The following is a 24,083-nucleotide window of genomic DNA, read 5'->3' on the forward strand; positions in this document are numbered from 1 at the left end:
CCTAAGTTTGGAGAGCTACAGAACTCAAGGACATCTTATCACTTAAGCTGCCAGGGGTATTTGCCAACTCTTTGCTAACCTTCACATGAAACATCCAAGCCAGAAACTCCAGGGAATATAAAGCTTTGCGCATTGGACTTTTCCCCATGAGTTAGGTGGTCATTCACATTTCTGCTACAGTCAAACAATGTATTTCTAAGATTCCCAAATAAAGCAGTGCTTTCCCCAGCAAGGTCAGCAGAAAATAGAAGCACTTGCTACTATCCCTAGTTGTTCAGAGCACGTGAGAAGTATTTACCTTCAATTTATCATACCTCCAAACACTATCACATTCCCTCCACTTAATCAGCCTGATACAGGCATTCTGTTACAAAATGCTTGTCAGTGGCATATGAAGAGCTCATCATATGAGATACATGTGGAAGGAAAATAAAATAGGCTGGCTGCATTTTAATCTCATTTTATTGCTGATTGTCTATTAAGCCTAGGTAAGCCATTTAATCTTACTTGTTGCAAATTTTCTCTAAAATGGAAAAGAGGAGCTGTTCTTTTAGAGGACCTGAGTTTGATTCCCAGTACCCAAGTCAAGTGAATCACAGTACTATTCTGACTTTGTGGGCATCAGTACATATGTATGTGAACAGAGAGAGAAAGAGAGAGAGAGAGAGAGAGAGAGAGAGGCAGAGACAGAGAGAGAAACAGAGAGAGAGAGACAGAGAGACAGAGAGAGTGACACAGAGAGAGAACAAATAAAATGGAAAAGAGTTGAAGGAGAATACGAGATAATTAATTCTAAATTAGGCAGGTAGCCAGGGAAGAAGGCCCTGGACCTGATTCAACTAAGTTCCAATTACTTTCACTTTCACCCAAGAAGGCCTATTTCCAGTTTCTTGTCCTGTATTAGTTACTTTTCTGTTGCTGCAATAAGATAACAGGACTTACAAAAGGAAGCGTTTATTTGCACTTGCGATTGTGGGGATAAGGGTCCATCATGGCAGGGAAAGCATGGCAGAAGGGGATGGCCAGAGTAGAAAGGTGAGCGATCACATCTTCAAGCAAGCACAGGAAGCACAGAGAGACTGGAAATCTGGCAAAACTTAAGACTCAAAGCATCCCCCATCCTCCAGCATGGTCACACCTCCTAAAATCTTCCCAAACGGCATCACTATCTGGAGAGAAAATGTCCATATACTTGGAGCCTATGGAGGGCCTTCTCATTCAGACCAATACATGTTCAAAGTTGGCAGGGGTTGTTTTCCCCCAAGCTAGAGAGTTCTCTCCAGTGAGAATTTCAAACTTCCCTTCCTTGCTTTATCCAGTTAGGTTCCTGCTTTCGTATGAATGAAACAACAATAACATGTATTCTTCCCTGTTGAGTCCAAGGTGGATAAAGGGGAGCCCAGTCCTGTTCCACCTCTCTCCCTTAGAAAATAAAAGCTTAGCCTCTCCAAGGGGTAGATGGTACTCCAGTTCTGGACTCTTTCCCCTTGCCAGGAGTCTTTTTTCCTGTGTGCTGTGTGGAGTATTACTTTCCCTTTAATAAACCTTGGCTGGGCTCAGTGACTGCAAACTTCTAGTCTTGTAATTCTTTATCTGGTGAGGAAAAATGGACCAAAGGAAAGATCCCTAGGTGGCACAGTGGGTTATGTAAGGAAGTTGAAGAGAAATATTATAGAAATGTTGTTCAAATGACGAATTGGAATTACTATGTAGATCCAATTTACAGTACATATAAATCTTCTTAAATAGATAAATAATGTAATAATATTAAATTTCCAACTTATTAGCATTAGTTACACATGACTTCAAAAATCCTGTTGCATTTACTTTAAAAAGTTATTTTTCAGCTGTTGTTTTAAATTTGCAACTCTAAAAATCATTCCATGAATCAAATTCCCACTAGGCACAAACCTAGGCTTAGATTTGGTTTGCTGGGAATTCACCAATAGATAAATAATGTAATAATATTAAATTTCCAAATTATTAGCATTAGTTACACATGACTTCAAAAATCCTGTTGCATTTACTTTAAAAAGTTATTTTTCAGCTGTTGTTTTAAATTTGCAACTCTAAAAATCATTCCATGAATCAAATTCCCACTAGGCACAAACCTAGGCTTAGATTTGGTTTGCTGGGAATTCACCAATGACCACTAGATTCTCAGATTACCGCCTATTCTAACCAGTACCTATAAATCTTCACACTCATTCAACTCTGTCCACCCAGGTAAGAATAATTTCAATCTCATTTTAAACAGGGTCTCTTGTATCCAGGCTGACCTTGAATTCACTATGCAGCCCAGGGTAGCTAGCCTTGAACTCCTACTCTTTCTGTTTCACCTCCTGAGTGCTGAGATTATAGATGTGAACCACTGTATTCAATTTTTGTGGTGCTGAATATTGAACCCAGGGATTTGCACATGCTAAGAAGAACTCTAATAACTGAATTACACTACAAGCCCAGGAGTTTCGATTTCTGATGCTGAATCCCCCTCATGTTGAAAGTCTTTATCTCTTTTTTAACTACCTATCTGTAGGGAGAGTGTTTGAAAATATGTCAAACGGGGGGGAAAAACTGCTTTTTCTTTGACTTTGAAGAAAAGAAGCCAAGTGGGCCATGTTCTGATTCAAGTGAACTGGACGGAGATTCCATTGTGCTCTGAGGCATGCTCTGGTCAAGGCATTGGCCCAAGTTAACTCACTGGTCTGACTAGGGGCAATGCTATCATCTTTTCACAGGAAACATGGCCCAAAGAGGTTAATGTCTCATTCAAGGTGACTTACCTTGTTTCAGAGCTGTGTGTAGAACCTACCCGAGTCTAATTAACTTTAAAGCTCATTTTCTTTTATCTATATGAACATAACATAGTGAAAATGGGAAATCATTTTTAACCCCCTGTGATGGCTAGCTTTGATTGTCAACTGGATAGTAACTGGAATCACCCAGGAGACAAGCCTCCAGGCATACCTATGAGGCATTATTTAGATTAGGTTAGCCTCTGGGCATGCCTGTGCTGGAGTATCTTGATTAGGTAAAAAGATGATTAGGTAAAAAGAGTTGGGAAGACTCACCTTGAAGGAGAGTGACACCATTTCCTGGGCTTAGAACCTAAACTGCATAAGAAGAAACAAAGGCTGATGAGATGGCTCAGAGGACAAGGCCCTTGCCACCAAGCCTGATGACCTGAGTTGAAGCCACCAGACCCACATGGTCAAAGGAGAGAACCGACTCATACAAAATTCTCCATTCTCCACAGGAGCACCCTGGCACGCTTCTACCTACACACACATAAATGTAACTTTTTAAAAAAAGGAATAAGCTATCTGAGGACAAGCATTCATCACTTCCTGACTGCAGCTGTGCCAGCTGCCTCAGGCTCCTGCTGCCAAGAATTGCCTGGCATGATGGACTGTACCCTCCACCTGTGAGACAAAATCAACTTTCTCTCCTAAGTAGATTTTGTCAGAGTACTTTATCACAGCAATGAGACAAGTAACTGAGACAGCATCTCCCAAGAAATGTCTCTGAATGGTTTATAATAATTCTCAAGCTTTTGTTTTTAGACAAGTATCACTACCCATCTTAACTTGAAATCTAGTTGCTTTACCAATCTATAAGGAGACAGAGTATAAAGCTAAAACCCTACACAGCTCTAGAAATGATTTTAAAAGGTAGAAAGGACACAAACCTTGTGTTAAGGTTCAGATAGCCCTGCCCCCTCACCAACAGGGTCTCAAGGACTTCTCAAGCTCCTGAGAAAGGGGAACCTAGCTGATAAACGCCTTGGTCTTTGAAGTCAAGAGAAGCAGACTTTTCTCCACTGTTTGGCCAACACAGCAGGCTTCCCCTTTGATCTCCAAAAAGGACAGGTTTTAACAGTCCCGCTCTCCCACTCACCCCCCTCCGCCCAACTTAGAAAAAAATACACCTTCCCACCTTCTGCAGGAAGCAGAAGCCTCCCCCTTAAAAGACCTCAGCTCACAACCTGGGGCAGATATTTTCCCTGTCCTGAAGGGAATCTGTCCCGTGTGTTCCTTTGCTAATAAACTCTGCTTTCTCCTGATCAACCCTATTCATCATATGGCTGCTTTTTACCTATCACCTTGTAGTCATAACAAACATTAACTGGCTGCTGTGCCAAGGTACTAGTTTAGGTGTAGATATATAAAGAAAACCCAGAAAGTTTGGGCTTACATTTTAATAGTAAAAGACTTACCATAAGAAATGAAGACAATAAATATGCCCATTGCTAAAAGAAGTAGGAGGTCTTCCTCCTTTGGAGCTCCTTCCACAATTCAGGAATTCCTTCTCAGAAATTTCCTTTTCTCTTTTCTTTCTTAAAAGTTCTGATTGCTTTGCTAAACAATAAAAAAAGATGGCAAGTGCTCTGGAGTTGGACATGCTCTAGACTAGCTAAGGACTGGGAGTACAAAGGGAGGTAGCAGGACAGGCATGATCGAACAGGTCCAGCTGGTCAGCAACAGGCAAAGTAGTAAGAGATATTGTCATTAAGGCACTGTTATGACACCGGTGTCAGAGACTTGTTTGGCTTTTACTCTGAGCAGAAAAGTGGCATAATCTGTCTCAAATTTTTGCTGATTACTCTTCCTTTTGTAGTGAAAATCAATAGAGGGGAAATTGAAAGGAACTCAGAGAGAATAGATGTAAAAACATATGACAGGTTGCTGACACAATTTGGGAGTCCAAGGGATGGTGGCTTGGTCCATCCAAGGAAGAAAATAAATGAGACAGAAAAAGGGACTTAGATTTTGAAGTAAACTCATCGCAATAGGAATTCCCCACAAACTGGACACAGAATGTGAGAAGACAGAAGGATGAGCCAGGGTTTGGTCTGAAGGAAGGAGAGCCCTTAGGATGACCGATGCTTACATACCAGCTCTGGAGCCCAGTTCTAGGGACTAAATTTAATATCTGAAGGGGACATGTGTATAAGCCAGGAGTTCAGAAGGATAGTCTGGGCTGAAGATGGAAATTTGTTAGTTACCAGTACATAGATGGTGTTTAAAAACATAAGCCTGAGTAAAACAGCCATAAGAATGAGAATTCACAGAGAAGAGAGTTAATAAACCTCTTTGCCATTAGGTTTGTGTGTCTCCTTCAATAAAGACAGTGTTTTATTTTTTAAGGAATAAAACAAAAGATTAATGATCCAGGCTCTACATGCAATTATTTCCAATTTTCTTTGGGATAAAAATCTTCATAGTTACTCTGTTCAATAACATATCTCCTCCTAACTAAAAATACTCATATACACCAAATGACTTAACATGTTAGTATCATTCTGATAATAACATAAATGTCCAGTTCCAAAATTGGAATTCCTGTTTTATATTTGTTGTTAGTGCCCAATGGAAACATTCTAGGAGGTTAGCTTTTCTACCTGTGCGGAAATGTCGTCTGAGAAACTTAAGCATAATGAAATTGAAATTTAAGGAATATCCTTTTACTTCTTTCTAATGGAGGAAACACAATGGCAATTTAAACATCTTAACATAAGAAGCCAGAACCTTAATGCAAGTTGAAAGCAACATGCACAGCGAATGCTGACACTTCCCCTTTTTCCTTGATAAGCACTTTTTTCTATATTCGTGTTTAATACCTGAGAATTTCCAGAACTAAGATCTTTCTTTTCCAAACCTCCAAAGTTTGCTTGGAAAACTAATTATGTAGGTATTTTCAGAAACTGAACTGACAGCTGTAGGAATTTCAGCTTATATACAGGGTATAACACATAGATTCCATCAGCACTCCACACATCACAACTTCCAAGGTTAGCGGTCACTGGAAAGCAACTCTCGGGCCTTTGTCCTTCCAGGATCAGAGATGGAAGGCGGCAAGTTATGCAGCCCAGTAAAAATAAAAAGCCGATGAAGCCGAGCGTGGTGGCGCACGCCTTTAATCCCAGCACTCCAGAGGCAGAGGCAGGTGGATCCACTGTGAGTTCGAGGCCAGCCTGGTCTACAGAGTGAGTTCCAGGCACCTGGAGCTACAGGGAGACTTTGTCTCAAAAAGACCAAAAAAACAAAAACAAAAAATTGACAAAGCTGACTTCCTCAAAAATCTGTTTCCTAAATCTGGGGGTTTAACTTAGTGGTAGAGTGCTTACACAAAGCTATTTGATGCCCAGTGTCACTAAAACAAAAAGTCCTTGCCAATCAGTATGAAAATGATCAAAAATTATGGAAAGCTCCCCCCCGCCCCATGTGATATCAGTGCTGTTGATATTTGTTCCCCTACTGCCTCTCACTATTCTGAGCTGATTCCTACTGTGCTACTAGATCAGAAGATCCACCGAAAAGAGTCGAAGTCCCGTTTGCCTTTCCATCAAGCATTTTTCCAGCTCCAACCTGCTTATTTTTCCTTATAACTGTGCATATTTGTTTTTAAGTAATTGTATATAGCAGAGAGGGGCTCTGGAGAAAACCGATAGCATGTGCAAAGTAGATAATTTGAGCAAACTTTAATAAAGACCTGTTGAGAAGGGTAAACGGATGAGACAGGAAAACAGAAAATTCTAGCCAAGTAATGTATTTACTACAGGAGCCACTTGAAGAGGTGGCAAAAGGAGCAAGAGACGCCAAACCAAGAAAACATACCAGCATGACAGTGTGTGCAGGCCTGTGGCACCTCCAGCTTTTGTGAATGGATTACTGCATACTCTCCCTGGCCTTTCATCTCTCACCATGGCTTTATCCCTTTGGCTACACCATTCCCTGTTGATGGCAAGAAAATGGGTGAACTGCTCCAACCAAAGAAGGTACAGAATTTTCAGGGCCCAGTACAAAATGAAAATGTGGGTCCTCCTTCAAAAAAATGTAAGACTCCCAAGACAGAGACAGTAAAGCAATAGAGGAAATACAAGTTCTTCTGAGTGGGGAACCCAAAAGTGTGTAAGTCACAGGCTGTGATGCCAGCCTCCCCCAAACATACAGAAGAATGGGTACGGATGTGGAGGAAACTGAAGAGCCAAGGTGTTTGGACAAGTTTCTTAAATATTCTGAATTGAAATTTATTTGCCTATACAGTGGTAAGAACTACCATACTCTCCATATATTCTGAGGACTAAATGAGGGAAATCGTGGAGTTTGCTCAGGGTAATGACTGACCAAAACCAAAACAAAACTCAATAAATATTAGCTGCTGCTATTAACATTAATGTTACAAATATCAATTTTCTAGTTTATTTTCCTTTTGTTGTCATAAAACACTCTGACGAAAGCAAATTAAGGAAGAAAGGGTTTATTTTAGCTCACAGTTCAAGGTACAATTCATCATGGCAGAGAAGACAAGGTAGAAGGAGCTAGAAGGTGCCAGTGACATCACGTCTGCAGCCAGAAGCCAGCAATGATGCTACTGCTGCTCAGTTCCCTTTCTCCTTCATACACTGTAGGATCCCTGTCAAGAAAACAGCCCCACCTGCATCCAAGATACCCCTACCTAAATCAATTAACACAATCCAGATAATCCTCAACTAGCATACCTAGAGGACCATCCCATAGGAGATTCTAGATTCTGTCAAGCTGACAATACTAACCACGCATCAATATTCAGAGAGATGTGTTTACAAGCAATTGCACTTACACAAATTGGGTAATGGCCACTATTTTGGAAAAATTCTAAAATTGTTTACTATGCTTTTCTGGGAATTTTTCGTATTCACATACTTTTGAAGATTTTCCAAATGTATGGTGAATATATACTCTGTAAAAGTGAAACTATTTTTCTGACATGACAGTCATCTTCTCAGAATTCAGGCTCGAAGCTGTTCCTATAGGATCATACTAGTTTTTCATGGTAACTTGTGGCTAGAATCTAAATAAGCTATCCTTCCCTCTTCTCTTATTAAGATTCTTTTTTTGTGGGGGCTGGAGAGATGGCTCAGTTGTTAAGAACACTGCCTACTCTTGCAGAGGACCTGAGTTCAGTTCCCACATGGCAGCTAACAACTGGGGATCTGACACTCTCTTCTGACCTCCACGGGCACTGAACAACATGCAGGGAATACACTCATACATATAAAATGAAAATAATAAATAAAATATTTTATAAAAATGTTCTGTTGTGTGACACTGAACAGCTTCTCGTTAACACAGCCTGCTTTCCCACATCCCCTCAGCCTGCCTGATCTTCTCTTACTGCCCCTGAGGTCTTGTTTTGTACCAGCATTTCCCTCTAGCCATGCTACTGGCTCTCAGGTTCCTGGATGTCCTGGAGACAAGAGGGTAAAAGCAAGGATGCTGAAGCCAGACAGCCTCAGCTAGAATTCTGGTTTTGTAAAATACTGACCGAGTTTCATGCTAGCCATTTGTAACACGGGAATTCTTAAGACTCAATTCTTCCATTCTGTCAAGTACAAAGCCTAACACATATGAGGTGGTCAATAACCTATCTCTGTCCTTAAATCCTTTATTTTATTTTATTCTACTTTTTAAATTCTTAGAGAAAGCATTAGTTTGTCTTTTATAAATATTCTTAGGGGGCTGGAGAGATAGTTTGTTCAGTGGTTAAGAGTACCCACTGCTCTTGCATAGGACCAGGTTAAATTCCCAGCACCCACATGGCTAACAACCATCCGTAACTCCAGTTCCAGGGGATCTGATGCCTTCTTCTGACCTCCACGGGCATTGCATGACATGGGTGCACTTGCACACATGCAGTCAATACTCTCATACACATGAAATAAATATAACAAATAAAATATAAAAAAGAAATATTCTTAGTACATTCAGATTAGCTTTTTAGTACATATTTTATAACTAATTTTATATAAATATAAACAGAACCTTCTTTATTAGATATGGTGAAAAGAATTAGACAATAAAATAATGTTGAACTGATAATGAGAAATTATGGTCAGAATTTTCTTTTCACTACTGAATAATGTATGGTGTATAGAAAATACAGAAATGCCCTTAGAAATTACATAGTACTGACATAAAAATCAGTGTATGAACTAGCTTTTGCTTATAAACTAGAAGGCCAACCTTAGCTATTTTTTCAAAAATTTATGTGATGTTGAATAAGAAAGGATAATGCTTTTACTCTTAACAAAGAGTCACACAACATAATGAACTATATCATAGCAAATCTGGCCTGCCAGTTAGCTTAAACAAATACAAAATCATATTTTTTCAGAATTAGTAAGAAATAAGTCTGCAAAGGAAAATATCGAAAGATCAAAGAGTTTAGCCATTTTAGGAAATAAAAATCTTTTTATGATTTCTAAAAATGCATTGATTAGTATGTATTAATAAACATTCTGGATGATTCAGGATGTGGTAGTAATCTTACATGGATGCACCTATATACACTTGAGCATTTGGGAAACCCTGGACTGAACATTTGAGTCACTGATGTGTTGTACTATAACAAAATTAAATTAATTTTATTGTTCTTAATCATGTACTGCAAAGATTAGATCTTATTTCAAAATCTAAATAAAAGAACATTGCAAGTTAGATTTTTAAGACTCTTATACCTTGCTTGATCAATCTTTCTAGAATAGAGACATTTTCTATTTCATTGATGGAAGCTCTGAAAAGAGAATAATATTCTCATATGTAGTTTTGGTTTTTTAATGGCAGGTTATAAGAATTTTACAAAGATTCTTTTTCCTTTTCCCTTTCCATGGCCGTCTTACAGTAGCCCTAATATATTACAATTGCTTCTTCTCACTGTTGTGATTCAAGGTCACCCCATAAAAAATTTGCATTGCTGGCATACAAGAAGTTGAAGGTGCTTGCTGTCACCTTGAATAATTTTGCACATTTCTCGTCTTTGGAAAAAAAAACATGAAGTAGCAATGACTTTATTTGGCACTATTCTACAAAAGATTAATACTGTGCTCTGAAATTCTTGAGAAAACCTATTTTCTAAAATGATTTTGCCTTGTTACAACAAAGAAAAAAATAAGAGTCTTCACATTACATGGTAGGTGCAGATGGATAGACGCAGGAAAGGCTCTCGACCCAGGCATCAGAGCCTGAGCGCTTGCAAGAGAGGTCAGAAGACAGATGGTTCAGCTTTCTGTATGAGGAATGCACTGCCAGGCTTTCCAGAGAGGCCACTTTTGTTCAGGAACTCTACATTCTTCTCCAACCTGTCTTGTTACTTCACACAGACATTATTACTTTGCTGTCTTTGCTTCACTCCTGATCACATTTTAACTGTGAGATAACAAACTCGGTTGTTTCACATTCAATCCCTAATCCTTGTGAACATGGGAAAGCGGATCTACCTTGGGATCTGAGCTTACAGATGCTATGGCCCATGCCCTGCCCCACTTCCCTGCTGCACCAGGAATCGGTGCTCTCACTGTGCATGAAATACAACGCATTCTGTGCTATTTTCTTCTGTTTTCAGAGCTTCTGTGCTGACCCAAACCCCCATCATCTTATTTATCTGTGAAATTTCCAGCTGCCCTTTCTGTCTCCCAAGTAAAATTAGCCTTAACTGACAAAAAGCAACAGAATTACCTTTTTGAATCATTAGTGTTACTATGGAACTTCTTTATTCAAAAATGTGCACCTCATTCACGGTCCTTCAAGGAACAATGGTATCCTCCGGGTACTGTACTATGCATATAGACAGATAAAACATTTCAGGGTATTGAGAATCATTTGTACATAGTATTAATAGGTGCCCAGCAGTGGAGACTTAGCCTGGAGAATAGATGGGATGTCAGTGAGGGTGGCTTGGATTTGGAAGACTTAAATTTTAACAAGAAATTTGATTTCTCCCTTCTGCCTTCTTGTCTAGTTTCAGGGCACCCTAAGTTCAAGTTATTTGCAGTTCTCCTTATACATCACTGTTTGTTGGGAGGCCCTTTCCTTTGCTTTTAACAAGCTCCCTAGACGTTCATCCTTCCTTCTTCCTCAAATCTACTTGTCCTTCATGGCTCTATTAGAGTGGAAACTTCTAGATGATGAGTAGAATATCTAACACATAACCAGCATCCCACCAGGCATGGTAGTGCCCAACTTTAATCCCAGCACTTGGAAGGCAGAGGCAGGTAGATCTCTGTAAGATGGCGGTCAGCCTGGTCTACATTGTGAGTTTCAGGTCAGCTGGGGTTACAGGGAGCGCTTGTCTCAAATATATATATATAACCAGAGAAGTAGAGATAGGTAGGTCCCAGGGGCTTGCTGGCCAGCCAGACTAGCCAAATGGTGAGCTCTAGGTTTAGTGAGAGACCTGACTCAAAAACTAATATATATATATACACACACACACACACACACCACAAAAACAACATTCCACATTTCTAATAATACCCTGCAAAAGCCTGTTTTATAGTTCATATTACAATGCATGGGCAGCCTCCTTAATATAAATTGAGAATGCAATTCATATGGCACATTCTAGCCAAATCACCAGAACCATGACTGTGTTCAACAGATGCTGTTAGCAAGCAGTAGTTAATTCTACTAAAACATCAAAAACACCAGAATATTCTGAAGAATCTCAAGTAATGAGTTAAATCACTTGTACACCAACACCCACAAAACATTGCTGAAAGAAACTAAAGACATGCAAATAAAAACACTATCGAGACAGTGATATCACTCAGAGTTATCTACATGGTCAATGCAATCCCTTTTAAAATCTCATGATATTTTTTGGAGAAATGTGAAAATTTACCACAAAGTCATGAAATATCAAGGGAACATAAATAGTACAATCTTGAAAAAGAAGAAAACAGGCAAGCTCTTATTTCTTGATTTTTAAACTTATTGCAAAACTACATTAATCAAAACTGTAGTTTAGTATGTGGATGAAAAGTGAGAAAATCGAAAGTATTTATTATTTCATTTAAAATACATCCTATAATACAAGTAAACATTTTATTTAAAAACGTACTTTATTCAATAAAGTATGAGAAAGTGAAAAGTAGTATTATTTCCCATATGTGGAAAACAACTTAATATCTAGCTAAATAGAAGATAGTTTTATTATTTCATATGCTCCTAAATTGAATTTTTTGTATGAAGTCTGTGATGAAAATCCAGTCTTACAGAGATATGCCATTAGAAAGGAGACTTTCATTGTTTTGAGATAAACATGGATTTTTCTGAAACTACACCCAAATTCAACAAGTAGTGTTTACTGTATGGAATCTGAAACCACATCAATGACCTCTTCATGTTAAGTTCACTGGACTATTTTTACAGTTTGAATATATTGCATGCCTATGAATTATATCATGAATTTTTCATTCAGAAAAAACTAGTTCACTGTGTTGCCACTAAGATCTTTCAAATATTGGCATTTCTTTATCCAATATTTTGAAAACCATATTTACCAATATCACCAGTGATCTCATCAAAAACCTCCTTTAGTGGTCAGGAGGTTGATACAAATTTTATAAAATTCTAATTTTCATGAAGGCTCATTTTATATTTGGCAAAAAATATTGTCAGAATTGTTTCCCATACTGACAGGCTCACTTTGTTCGAATTTGAGGAAATGTCTGTTGAATACCCAGGTCTGAACCCCCACAATTTGTCATTTTGCAGTGTAAAAGCACAGTAACTCTATAAAGCTGGTTCTTGTAGTGCAGTCACAGAGATCCTGTCCTCTAGACAGCCACCATAACACAGTACTTTGGTTTGCAACACAAGTATGCTGTAGCCGCTTCCCATTTCATCAGACAGAATATTAAAAAGATATAGACTGGAAGGTCAGGTTTTACAAATGTAATAATTTTTTAATGCTTCACTATCAGCATCCCTAAGTGAAATGGGTATTTTATGAAAATACACTTTTTTTTTTTTTTGCTCACACAGTACTGGCCTCCTCCTTAGTTTGTGTAAATGGCTCAGGAACATTTTGCCATTACACCATCATTGTATAAGTCAGTAGAGTGAAAAGCACCTCACAGGCCCTCTAAAAGGGTCTTGGGGGTCTCCAAGATCTGTGGACCACACTTTCAAAAACTGCCGACTTACAAGGTGCTTTAATTTGCCTTCTGTTGCTGTGACCAACCACTGACAAAAGCAATTTGGGAATGAAAGGGTTTAGCTGACTTCCAGGTTTTAGTTTGTCATGGAGGGAAGCCAAGGCATGACTCAAAGCAGGAGCCTGGAGGCAGGACCTGAACAGAGACTGTGAGCACTGCTTACTCCCTTGCTCCTCAGCTTCCTCAACTGCCTCTCTTCTTTTTTTACTTTTTTTGAATTTAATAACCACATGATTAGAAGAAGCATTTCATTACAGCTTTAACATATTCAGTAACATACTCCAGAGCAAGGATACATCTCTTTCAAAAGTGGCTGTAAGTTTTTAGGTTCACAGTTGAATTAATACAGTTATACAATATTGAACTCAGTATAAGCCCTGTAAGACATAAAATTGAATGAGTTTTTACCCTTTAAAGAAGATCTCCATTTCAACTACCTCTCTTATACAGCCCAGGCCCACCTGCCCAAGGATGATACGGCCTTCAGTGGTTGGGCCCTTCTACATCAATTAACAATCAAGAAAATGCCCCACAGGCCAATTCAATGAGGAAATTCCTCCATTGATGTTACCTCTTCCCATGTGACTTTAATTTGTGTCAAGAATAAAATTACAGTTTTACCACAATTTACAAAAGTCAGTCAAATGGCATGTTTGACCTAGTTATTGAATGATGTATAGACTACTAACATTGTAAATATTATGAAGAAAAATATAGTTAGAAGCATATGTACACACAAGCACACGCAAAAAAGTGCAAAATTTCCATGATTTAGTGGCATAAATAGGAAAAATTTTCAAATTGTGACAATTTTCAGTCCAGATTATTAGTTTATATATAAATAAACATCTCATTGAACCCATAAAAAAAGATCAAAAACCAGAAAGATAAACTATCTTTGGAGCGCACACAGCTCCTCTAGATGTTTGTAGATATAGGAAACTTGGAATCTGGGGTCTACTGTTTGTTCCCAACAGGAGTGAAAAATGAGGTCTTCGTCGTATGTGTCTTAGAAGACAAGGGGTCTCCAATCCCTTCAGAAAGCTGGAACCCTTACAATTGCATTTTCAGTGGAGCAGGCTAGAATAGAAATTTCCAGCTAGCAAAGATGAAGCACAAATAAATATGCTGTTTTGGCATCATTAATTTGGAAAATATTGTTTGGAGAGAATTCGTAACCACTTTTGCCCTCAAATTGGCTCGGAGTTCCTAAACAGAGACATTTACAACATTTGCTTAAACTGAAGCAAGGAACTGTATGCCGAGAATCACAGTAGAACCAAATATATATATACATATATATATATGCATATATACATATGCACATATATAGAGATCAATATTGATTAGAAAAACACAAAGTTAGATTCAAAAATAAGAGAACAAGATGACATTAATGCAAATCAGCAGAATTAAAATTGTACGATTATATATTTCAGCTATTTAAATGATCAAATTAGTGTACAAAAGAATCTGTTCAAAGTAAAGAGGAAGCAAAGTATGTTTGCATGTCAAATGTCTCCTCCAGGCTCATGTTGAATGCTGGTTTCCAGGTGGTGGTGCTGTTTAGGGAGGCTGTGGAACCTTTCTGACAGAAGGCATCACTGGCAGGGTTAAGGGCATAGCAGTAGGGCTAAAGGGTGATAGCCACCTTGCTACTGGCCCAGGTTTCTGCTTCTGAATCTTCTGGGATGCAATGGGTCATTTGACAAGCACTTGCCATTCTAGACCAAGGCGGCCCAGCAGCCATAACTTCCACACCATGCAACTGAGAGAAAAACTCTACTTTGTCCAAGTTGCCTCTGCCAAATATTTTGTCCCAATGACAAAATCAGTAACCGTTACACAACAATTTCATTTAACAACCACTTCTACAATGTTTGTTTTATGTCTGGTACTATCCTAAATTCTTAAATGTTTTATTTAATATTCAAATGTGGATAGAATGTGTTTGTATTCAATTCACCACCTTTTTCTCTCTCCTTCATTTCTTCCTTAATCTTCCCACAATGTTTCCCTCTCAAATTCATGCACTCTTTCTCTTTTTGTTGTAATTTAATACCCACCAAGTCCAGTTAGCACTGCCTGTGTGTACACTGGTGTATGGCCATCTATCTACTGCAGTATGAGTATCCTCTCAGGGTCAGCATGTTCTGAAGAAAAGTGACTCTTCCTCCCACTAGCTCCTCAGATGGGGTGGAGATTCATGACCCCATCCCCCATCCATGCTAGGAATTTGTCTGGATTGATCTTGTGCAAGTCTTGTGCATGAAGTCCCAAGTGCTGTGAGTTTATGTGTATAAATGCACTGTCTTGTCCAGCACATACTAGAGACATCCATTCCCTCTGGCTCCTATATTCTTTCCTTCCCTTCTTCCACAATGATCCTTGAGCCTTGGGGGAAAGTGATGTGATATTGATGTGATGTGATGTGATTTGGAGCTGAGTGTCTCACATTCTCTTATTCTCTGCATGTTGAACGACTGTTGGTCTATGTATTAATCGCTGTTTAATGCAAAAAGGAGCTTCTCTGATGGGGGTTTATATATGTACTAATCCTGATTCAGGACTGGCCCAACACCTGGGGCCCCTAACTTCCTCTTCAACATATTTAGCCGGTTAATCCTGAATAACACTATAAAGCAGTTTCCAGTAGTTGTGTGGATGAGGAAACCAAGGCTTTGAGAAGTTAAAGAACATGCCTAGACTGAGGCAACATCAGTTGTGATACCAGAGTTCAGGTCCAGGGAATGTGGCTTCACAATTTGTGCTCCTCAAAACTGTTTTGTAAAGGATCAAAGTCTTTTAACAGTCACTTTGCCTGCTTCAAAAGTGAAAAAACAGGAGCTGAAGTTCTACCTCAGGAGATCACTTGCCTGGTATGCATGAAGCCCTGGTTTCAATTCCAGGCACTGCTAAATAAGAATAAGGACGAGAAGGAAGAGGAGAATGGGGCAGGGGAAGAAGTGGAAGAGAAATGTACTAGACTAAAACAGTGGTTGAAAAGAGACTCGGGATTAGACAAACTGTTCGTCAGGCACAACTGAAGAGAGAAGAGTCCATTGAGAAAAGACAAGGAGACAGAACTGAGAGTTTAAGGGTAATTGTCCCCAGGACCTATCTCAGAAAGGAAAAATAAGAAAAGTCAAAGAAAAACTATTTAAAGAGATAACAACTAAGATTCTTCCAGGACAGAGAAAATAAAGAGTGCACAGACTAAGAAAGTACCCCAGATTCCCAAACTGTATGAATTACCAAGAAAGACACAACCGTAAGGGCTAAAGGCTGGTGGTTAAACAAGAGGACTGGGGGCTGAGAACTGCGGGCGGAGATGTGCTCATTAGAAGCATCCCTTATACTGTGTGTGCTTGAAAATATCTCCATAATGAAATAAAGAATAAGTAAATATTTAGACACTTCCAATGCAGTATAGTGACTCTGACCAGTTAAAAAAACAAAATATCAAGGAAAAGAAAAGAGACAGAGAAAGCTCCTAACAGCAACCAGAGGACTGAGGGTCACAGAAAAAGCAAAACTCAGGTGATATGATGATGACTTCAAACAGAGGAGACAAAAAATGCCATTCAGGTGTTATATAACTGACAAATTTTATTAGAGAGCAATGACATTTTTAAATGACCATTTAAAAAGATTTATTTATTTGGAGGCCAGTGAGATGGGTCAGTGGGTAAGGACACTTGCCACCAAACCTGATGACCTGAGCTCAATCCCCAGAATGCACATAGTGGAAGGAGAGAACTGACTCTAAAAGTTGTCTTCTGTGCACACGCACACACACACACACACACACACACACACACTAAATTTCTAAAAATTTAAAGGCGGGATGGTGGCACACACCTTTAATACCAGCACTCAGGAGGCAGAGGCAGGGAGATCTCTGTGAGATGGAGGTCAGCCTGGTCTACATAGTGAGCTCCAGACCAGCTGGGGCTATAGGGAGACCCTGTCTCAAAAAAAAAAAATAACCAAAAGCACTTTTAAAAGGGTATCTCTTGCTGTTTCTGCTGCTATGCTTCATATAAGAGCTTGCAGGCAATTTGATTCCTTGGTCCCCACGCCCCATCTTGGCATCAGAGTGCTAAGATAACAGCCTCATACCACTGCATCCAGCTCTTTTATGTGGGTCCCAGGGGTCAATCTCAGGTCATCAGGCTTGCATAGCAAGCCCTTTTACTCAATGAGCCATCTGGCTGGCCCCTAAAATGACAATTTACACAATACAATATGGAAAATAATATCAATAGACTATTCCTAAATATATCTGAAAAATATCAAACGATGTGCTTCAGTAAGAGATCAAACTGTCTCATTTTCCCAAAGAAGCCATTCGTGTGACTATCAGGTATATGAAAAGGCATTCAGAATCATTAACTGGAGAAACACAAACCCAAACCACAACAGGATCTCACTTTGTGTCTGTTAGGATGAGGATCACAAAATCACAAAGGACAAATGTGGACAAGGATCTGGAGAAATTGGAATCCTACTGTGAATGGTGTGGCTGTATTTGCCATGGTGTGACCATTACGGAAAACAGTATGGAGTTTCTTAAAAAGTTAAAAAATAATAGCACCGTTCCATTCAGCAATTCAGCTTCTCTGTATATAGCTAAAGGAAGTGCAATTAATCTCTTGAAGAAGTAATCTGCAGCAACATGTAATTCTGCAACATTGCTCACCAATAGCCAAGATGAGGAAGCAACCTAACCTAAAAGCCTGTGAACAGATGAGGAGATAAAGAACATGTGTGGCACATACATGCAATAGAGTATCATCCAGCTTTAAAGAAAGGGGACTCTGACCATTTTCAATAACTTATATGAACAATAGGACACTGGTCAGAGAAATAAATTAGATCTAGAACGGCATGCTTCATGAATCTGCTTATCTATGGAATCTAAAACAGACAAACTTATAGAAGCAGAAAATAGAATGGTGATGGCCAAGCAGCCACATAAGGGGAAATGGGAGTTATTCTTTAGTAGACACAAAGTTGCTCAATATCGATGAAGTTTTGCAAGGTGAATAGATTCTAGAGCTCTGATATTCCACATCGGGCCTGGAATTAACAATATGAAATGGTGCACTTTAAAATATGTTGAGAGGAAAGATTCCCATCTCAGTGTACCCACGAAACAAAACATAGAAGAGCACAAGAAAATGTTTAGTGTGTTGGCTGTGCTTGGTACCTTCATTGTGATACCATCACAGGTGTATACATACCTATGACTTCACAAAGATGTAGACATTAAAATGCATGCAATTTAAAAATACCTGTATCTCAATCAAATTCAAGAAGCAAAACAATCCCAGAGGAAAAATGACCAAGAAAGCATGTGGATAACTCTAAGTGTGATGACTTTAAAATGAAAATAACAATGTTTAAATTAAGAGAGTAACAAACAGAGGTAGGGAATATTCATATCTGTTCTTCAGGTTGCTTCTGCCAGATATTTTATCCCAATGAATAACCAATACATAAAAAAATGATTAAACAAACACTTTTACAATATTTGTTCTGTGTCTGACACTATTCTAAATTCTTCTTTAAAATATCTTATTCAATATTTGTACCTGCTTATTATGTGTTTGGATACAATCCACCTCCCATTCCAACTCCTCTCAAATTCCTCTCCTATCCCCTGACCACTTTTCCCTCCCAGCTTCATGTGTGTACTAATCAAGACTAATGTTTCCAGGCATGGGAAGCCTGTAAAAATCAAGGTAGGATTTTACTTTTATTCAGGGATGAGTTGTAATGCTGCTAGTTCTGAGTTGAACATTAATGAATCAACACTATATAAATATAAGGTGCCTTGAAGCAGAAACATGCATTAAACAAGGATATGCATTGATTGGTTAACAAAAACTGTTGTGACCAGAGGCTTAGAGAATACTACCTTGTATTTTCCCTATAAGTATTCATTCATTACTCACTGATATAATATTCCTGGAGCCTTGAATAAAAAATATCAATTGTGTATATATGCTGACTATATATGTATGCATGCATATATTCATACACATCTGTACATATGGAATATTTAGATATCATATATATATTTCCTACTGGTTATGCTTCCCTAGAGAATTCTGAGCAACATTTTCCCCACCCTGTGAGGGACTGAGACATTGGTTGATAATTAGTACCAAGAATGTATTCCTGAAACTCTAGAATATTCAAGGAAAAACTAAGGCCACTGTTTGGTTTTATGAATAAAGCCTCAGTGGAATGAACACACCACTCTCTTTCAAAAAAAAAAAATCTTATGTGTATGAGTGTTTTGTCTACATCAAAGTGTACCTATGTGTGCAGTGCCCATGGAGACCAGAAGGGGGCATAGGATCCACTAGAACTGGAGTGGTTAACCACCACGTGGGTTCTGGGAACCAAACCCAGATCCTCTTAGCCTCTGAGCCATCTCTCCAGCCCCACATACTCTTTTGTGCTTCATCCGTGGCTGATTTTGTGCCACAGTGAGAGTTTAGTGGTTGTAAGAAGAAATATAAAGTCTAAAGGGGTGAAAATGTTTGCCCTTTATAGAAGAAGTTTGATGATCCCTATATTAGACTATTAGAACATATAAAATACAATAAATGTGGTTATATACTGAACTTGAAAACAAGATCTTCAGATGGCTTATAAATCTTTCGATTAAGAAAATAGATCAGTTAACTTGGCATTTTTGTTTTCATTGTTGAAGATGCATAAAATCTTACCAAAGTTCCAGTACTGTAGATGTTGTTCTATGAAGTTACAATTTTGACAAAAAAGCAGAGTCAATAGAGTGACTTCTAGAAATTTCCCACCTGAATTATTTGCTTAGTCATAATCAACTTCAGTGTGCCTAAGGCAAAAAATATGCAGTAGAGATCAAAAGAAATTTGTTGTGTGGATATCTAAGATAGATTTTTCTTAATCAATTTAGCAAATATTTATAAGTGCTTGCCATTTGTTCATACGATATTTTACGTGATTAAGTGAATGAAACAAAAAATGATCTCTAAACCTGAGACACTTATATTCTTGGGAGAGAAGAGAAATAAAAAAAGAAGATCCAATACTTTGAGTAAAAGAATAAAAAAGTGAAATAATTGAAAGAACAAAATAAGTTGGAGAGTTTGAAGTTGCACTTTGTGCTATTTTCTTATCACTGTTGCCATAAGTCACCACATGCTTAGGGCTAAAAATAGCACAAATATATTGTATTAGAGCTTGGAGGTGAGAAGTCCAAACAGTTCTTAAAATCAAGGCCTATACAGGGCTGTGCTCTTTCTGGAGAATCAAGGAATGCATCTGTCTCCGTTTCTAGCTTCTAGAGCCACCAGCATTCCTTGAGTCATGGCTACATCCCTATCTCTGTCTTCATTATCATATCTTCTCTCACCCTGACCTTCTATTCATTATTTTTATTTTTGGCAGTTCCATGCATATTTATAATGAAATTTAGTCATTTCTCTCATTCTCCTCCTTTCCCTACTGAAAACTTACTCTTCCCAGCAACCGTCCACGCCCCACCTACTTTCTTTTAGTGTGTGGCTGACTGAGTATAATTGGAGTTCCCTGTGTGAACATGGTGGGGGGTTATTTACTGGAGCATGGACAACTTATCAGTGGTTAAATCATGGAAGAAAATGACAACCATTCCTCAGCAGCCATTAACTGCCAATAGACTCTCAGACAAGGGTGGGTCTCTGTTGGTTGCTCCCCCATCTAAGATAGCATATTCACAGGTTCTGTTGGCCAGTAAGTATACATCTTTGGGGAACATATTTTAAGCAAACACGCACATTAAATAAATTGGTCAGAGTAAGCCTCACTGGAGAAGTATAATTGTACCAAAACTTGAAGACACAGAAGTTAGTTTAAAAGTCTCTAGGCAAAGAAGTAAAGACCTTGAGAAGGAAAATGTCTGTGTTCAAGAAATAAGAGGCCCAAGTGGCTGACATACAGTGAATGTGAGTTGAGAGGTGTAGGACAGAGTCAGAAAGGTACCAAAGGGAAACATTATGGTACCGCCTCAAAACTTTTCTTAGAACTTTGTTTTTCTGTCATTAAAACCGGGAGCTGCTCTTTCCATCTTCTGGCAATGCCATCATGGTGCTCATGAACATCCTGGCCCATCCTCTCAGCAGCATCAATGATGCTGAGAAGCGCAAACGCCAGGTGCTTATCATGCCTTGCTCTGAAGTCATACTCAGGTTCCTGACTGTGTTGATGAAGCATGCTTACGCTGACAGATTTGAAATCACAGATGATCACAGTGCTGGGAAAATCATGACCCTAACAGGCAAGTTAAGCAAAGGTGGTATAATCAGCCTCAGATTAGATGTACAGCCAAAGACCTAGAAAAACGGCAGACTCATCTGCTCCCAGCCGGTCAGTTTGACTTCATGGTACTGACCTCAGGGGGCATCATGGACCATGAAGAAGAAAGATGAAAACACAAAGGAGGGAAAACCCGTGATTCTTTTTCTAGGGGACTCTGGAGTTTCTGAAAATAAAGAAAAATATGGGAATCCACTGATAGCTTTGGTTATAGGAATGATGAGATCTTATCGTCCTGGAAGCTGAAGAGCATTCGGTGAAGCAAAGTAGGCAGAAGCGGAGGGGCCTGACAGGAATTGTCACAATCAAACCTGACCAGACAAATTAAACAATGCTGGCCTTGTTCAGTCCTACTGTAGGGAGCATTTGTTCAAGAAGTGACTTCCTAAGTCCTGTGCCTATTGTTCAATAGGGTGTTTGGGTTTTGTTATTGACTTGTTTGAGTGCTTTATATGTTTTAGATCTCAATCCTGTGCAAGATATAGGGTCTGCAAATACTCCCAAACTACACAGCGCCTTTTCATGTTGTTAATATTTTTCATTTGTTGTAGAGAAGATTTCCAGTTTGTTGGAAACAAACTGACCTCATTTGTTTGTTTTGATTTTGTCAGTGTTTTTGGTGTCATATCTAAGATGTGCCTGTGGACAGGCAGTGCTCAGTCTCATTAATCAAGAAAATGTAATTCAAAACTGAAAGGAGACATCACTCATACCTGTGAGAATGGCTAAACTCCATAAAACAAAGGACAGGTGTTATTGAGACTGGTGAGAGGGCACACTGTTGAGGGAAATGCAGATTCGTGCAGCTATTATGAAATCAATATAGAAGTCCCTCCGAAAATCAAAAACAGAAGCACCACTTGATCTAGCAATCTCACTTTGATATACATACTCAAAAGAATGAAAATCGGATCTGAAAGTGGTATCATGTCCCCACACAAAATGAAGCACTATTCTCAATAGCCAAGATATGGAAACAACCACTCAGAGATGAACACGTAAAGAAAATGTGATATACGCATACAATGAAATATTCAATCTCAAAAAGAGAACAACCCCTGCCAGCTTAGACGACATGGTATGACCAGACAAGCATTATTCTAAATGATATAAGCTACACAAAGAAAGACAAATACTACATGAATTTAATTGTATCCAGAAGCAGAGCCTAGAATTGTGGCCAGAGGATGAAGAAACAGAAACATTGGGAGATGCTGATAAAAGGGTGCAAAGTTGCAGTTCTGGGGAATAAGTCCTGGGAAGGTATTGCACAACAGAGTGCCTTTAATTAAAAACTCTGTGCAGTTAAGCCAAGTGTGGTGGTGCACACCTTTCGTCCCAGCCCTCGGGAGGCAGAGGCAGGTGGATCTTTGTGAGTTCAAGGCCAGTCTGGTCTATACAGTATGAGTTCAAAGCCAGCTAAAGGTACAGGGAGACCCTGCCTCAAAAAGATAAAAAAAAACACTGTGTGGTACACTCAAAATGTTGCTAAAATATTAGATCTAATGATGAAAAGGAAGTCCCAATGATGACAACAAAAGAGCTAAAATTAATTTTTCCAGGTGATGGAGACTCTGTACCATGGACATGACTTTGCCAAGTGTACACTTAGCTCCAAGCACATAAAGTTCTGTATATTACATGTCAACAACTTTCCAAGTGTTATCACAAAAAAAGACCACTGCCTTAAGTGAGGAAGATCGGAACTCAGGGTGAGCTCAAGGCAAGGGTTTTAAGAACTATGGGGAGGCAGAGCTGTAGGACATCTGTTCTTGCTAATTAGATTAACCCTGTGGAAAAGTAAGCGTTCCCTTAATGGCATGACAGGGGTTGGTTTAACCCTGTGGAAAAGTTAGGCTCCCCTTGTACTCACAGAAGCTGAAGACAAGGTCACTGTCTTCCTTGATGATGACAGTTCAAAAGGATGGATCCCAGGAGCCTCAGAAAGAACTCTGGGTTGTAAAATTAGTAGGAAGTTTCTTAAAAGATTTATGTCTCAGAAGCACAAAAATTGAAACTTTTCTAAATCAAGTGTTCTAGTTTCTTTTCTGTTGCTTAGGGAAGAAAGGGTTTATCTTGTCTTACAGTTCCAGAGCCAGTACAGCCCACCATGGTGGGGAAGCCCCAGCAGCAGGAGCTGGAGGCTGGTCTGGCACTCAAGAAGCAGAATGATCATATGTCATCTGTACACTGGACCAGAAAGGGAGAATAGGAAGCAGGGGGAGATTATTAGCCCTCAAGGCCCACACCCTGTGACACACTTCCTCCAGCAAGGTCCCACCCCCTAAAGGTTCCATAATGTTCCCAAACAGTGCCACCAACTGGAGATCAGGTGTTCTCCATTTCTCATTCAAATATTAACAGTAAGAAAGAAAAAGAATTCTAAGAACAGTAAGAATTCTAGAAAATTCTGAGCAATCTTGTCTAAAAGTATAATCAATCTGAAAGGAACATTAAGTTCAAATTAGTCAAAGACCCTTTCAATAAACAATCAAAGAAAGGGCAGTTGACTCAGACTGGTGGCAGTGGAGGTGGTAAACAGAGTATGAACTCAAGTGCATTTTGAAGATGGAGTCAAAGGATTTGATGAGGCAGAGGATGGAGGGAGGGGGCAAGCAAGGACAACACCAAGATCATTCTGCACACACCCTCACCTGCATGCTTAAACAACTATGCCACCTGAGCTGTGTGCTTCAATTAGGCAGTTGTCTGCCTTTAGAAGGCACTCATAGTCACAAGGATGAAATAAAAC

At 39.1% G+C, this 24,083-nt stretch overlaps 1 pseudogene; it reads left to right on the forward strand.

Moving 5' to 3' along the window:
* The first annotated feature begins 21,100 nt into the window (after window positions 1–21,100).
* LOC103744680 lies at window positions 21,101–21,501 on the forward strand (annotated as a pseudogene).
* The last annotated feature ends 2,582 nt before the right edge of the window (window positions 21,502–24,083 follow it).

Source organism: Nannospalax galili, unplaced genomic scaffold (assembly GCF_000622305.1).
Source record: "Nannospalax galili isolate Female #2095 unplaced genomic scaffold, S.galili_v1.0 scaffold582, whole genome shotgun sequence".
Classification (NCBI taxonomy): Eukaryota; Metazoa; Chordata; class Mammalia; order Rodentia; family Spalacidae; genus Nannospalax; species Nannospalax galili.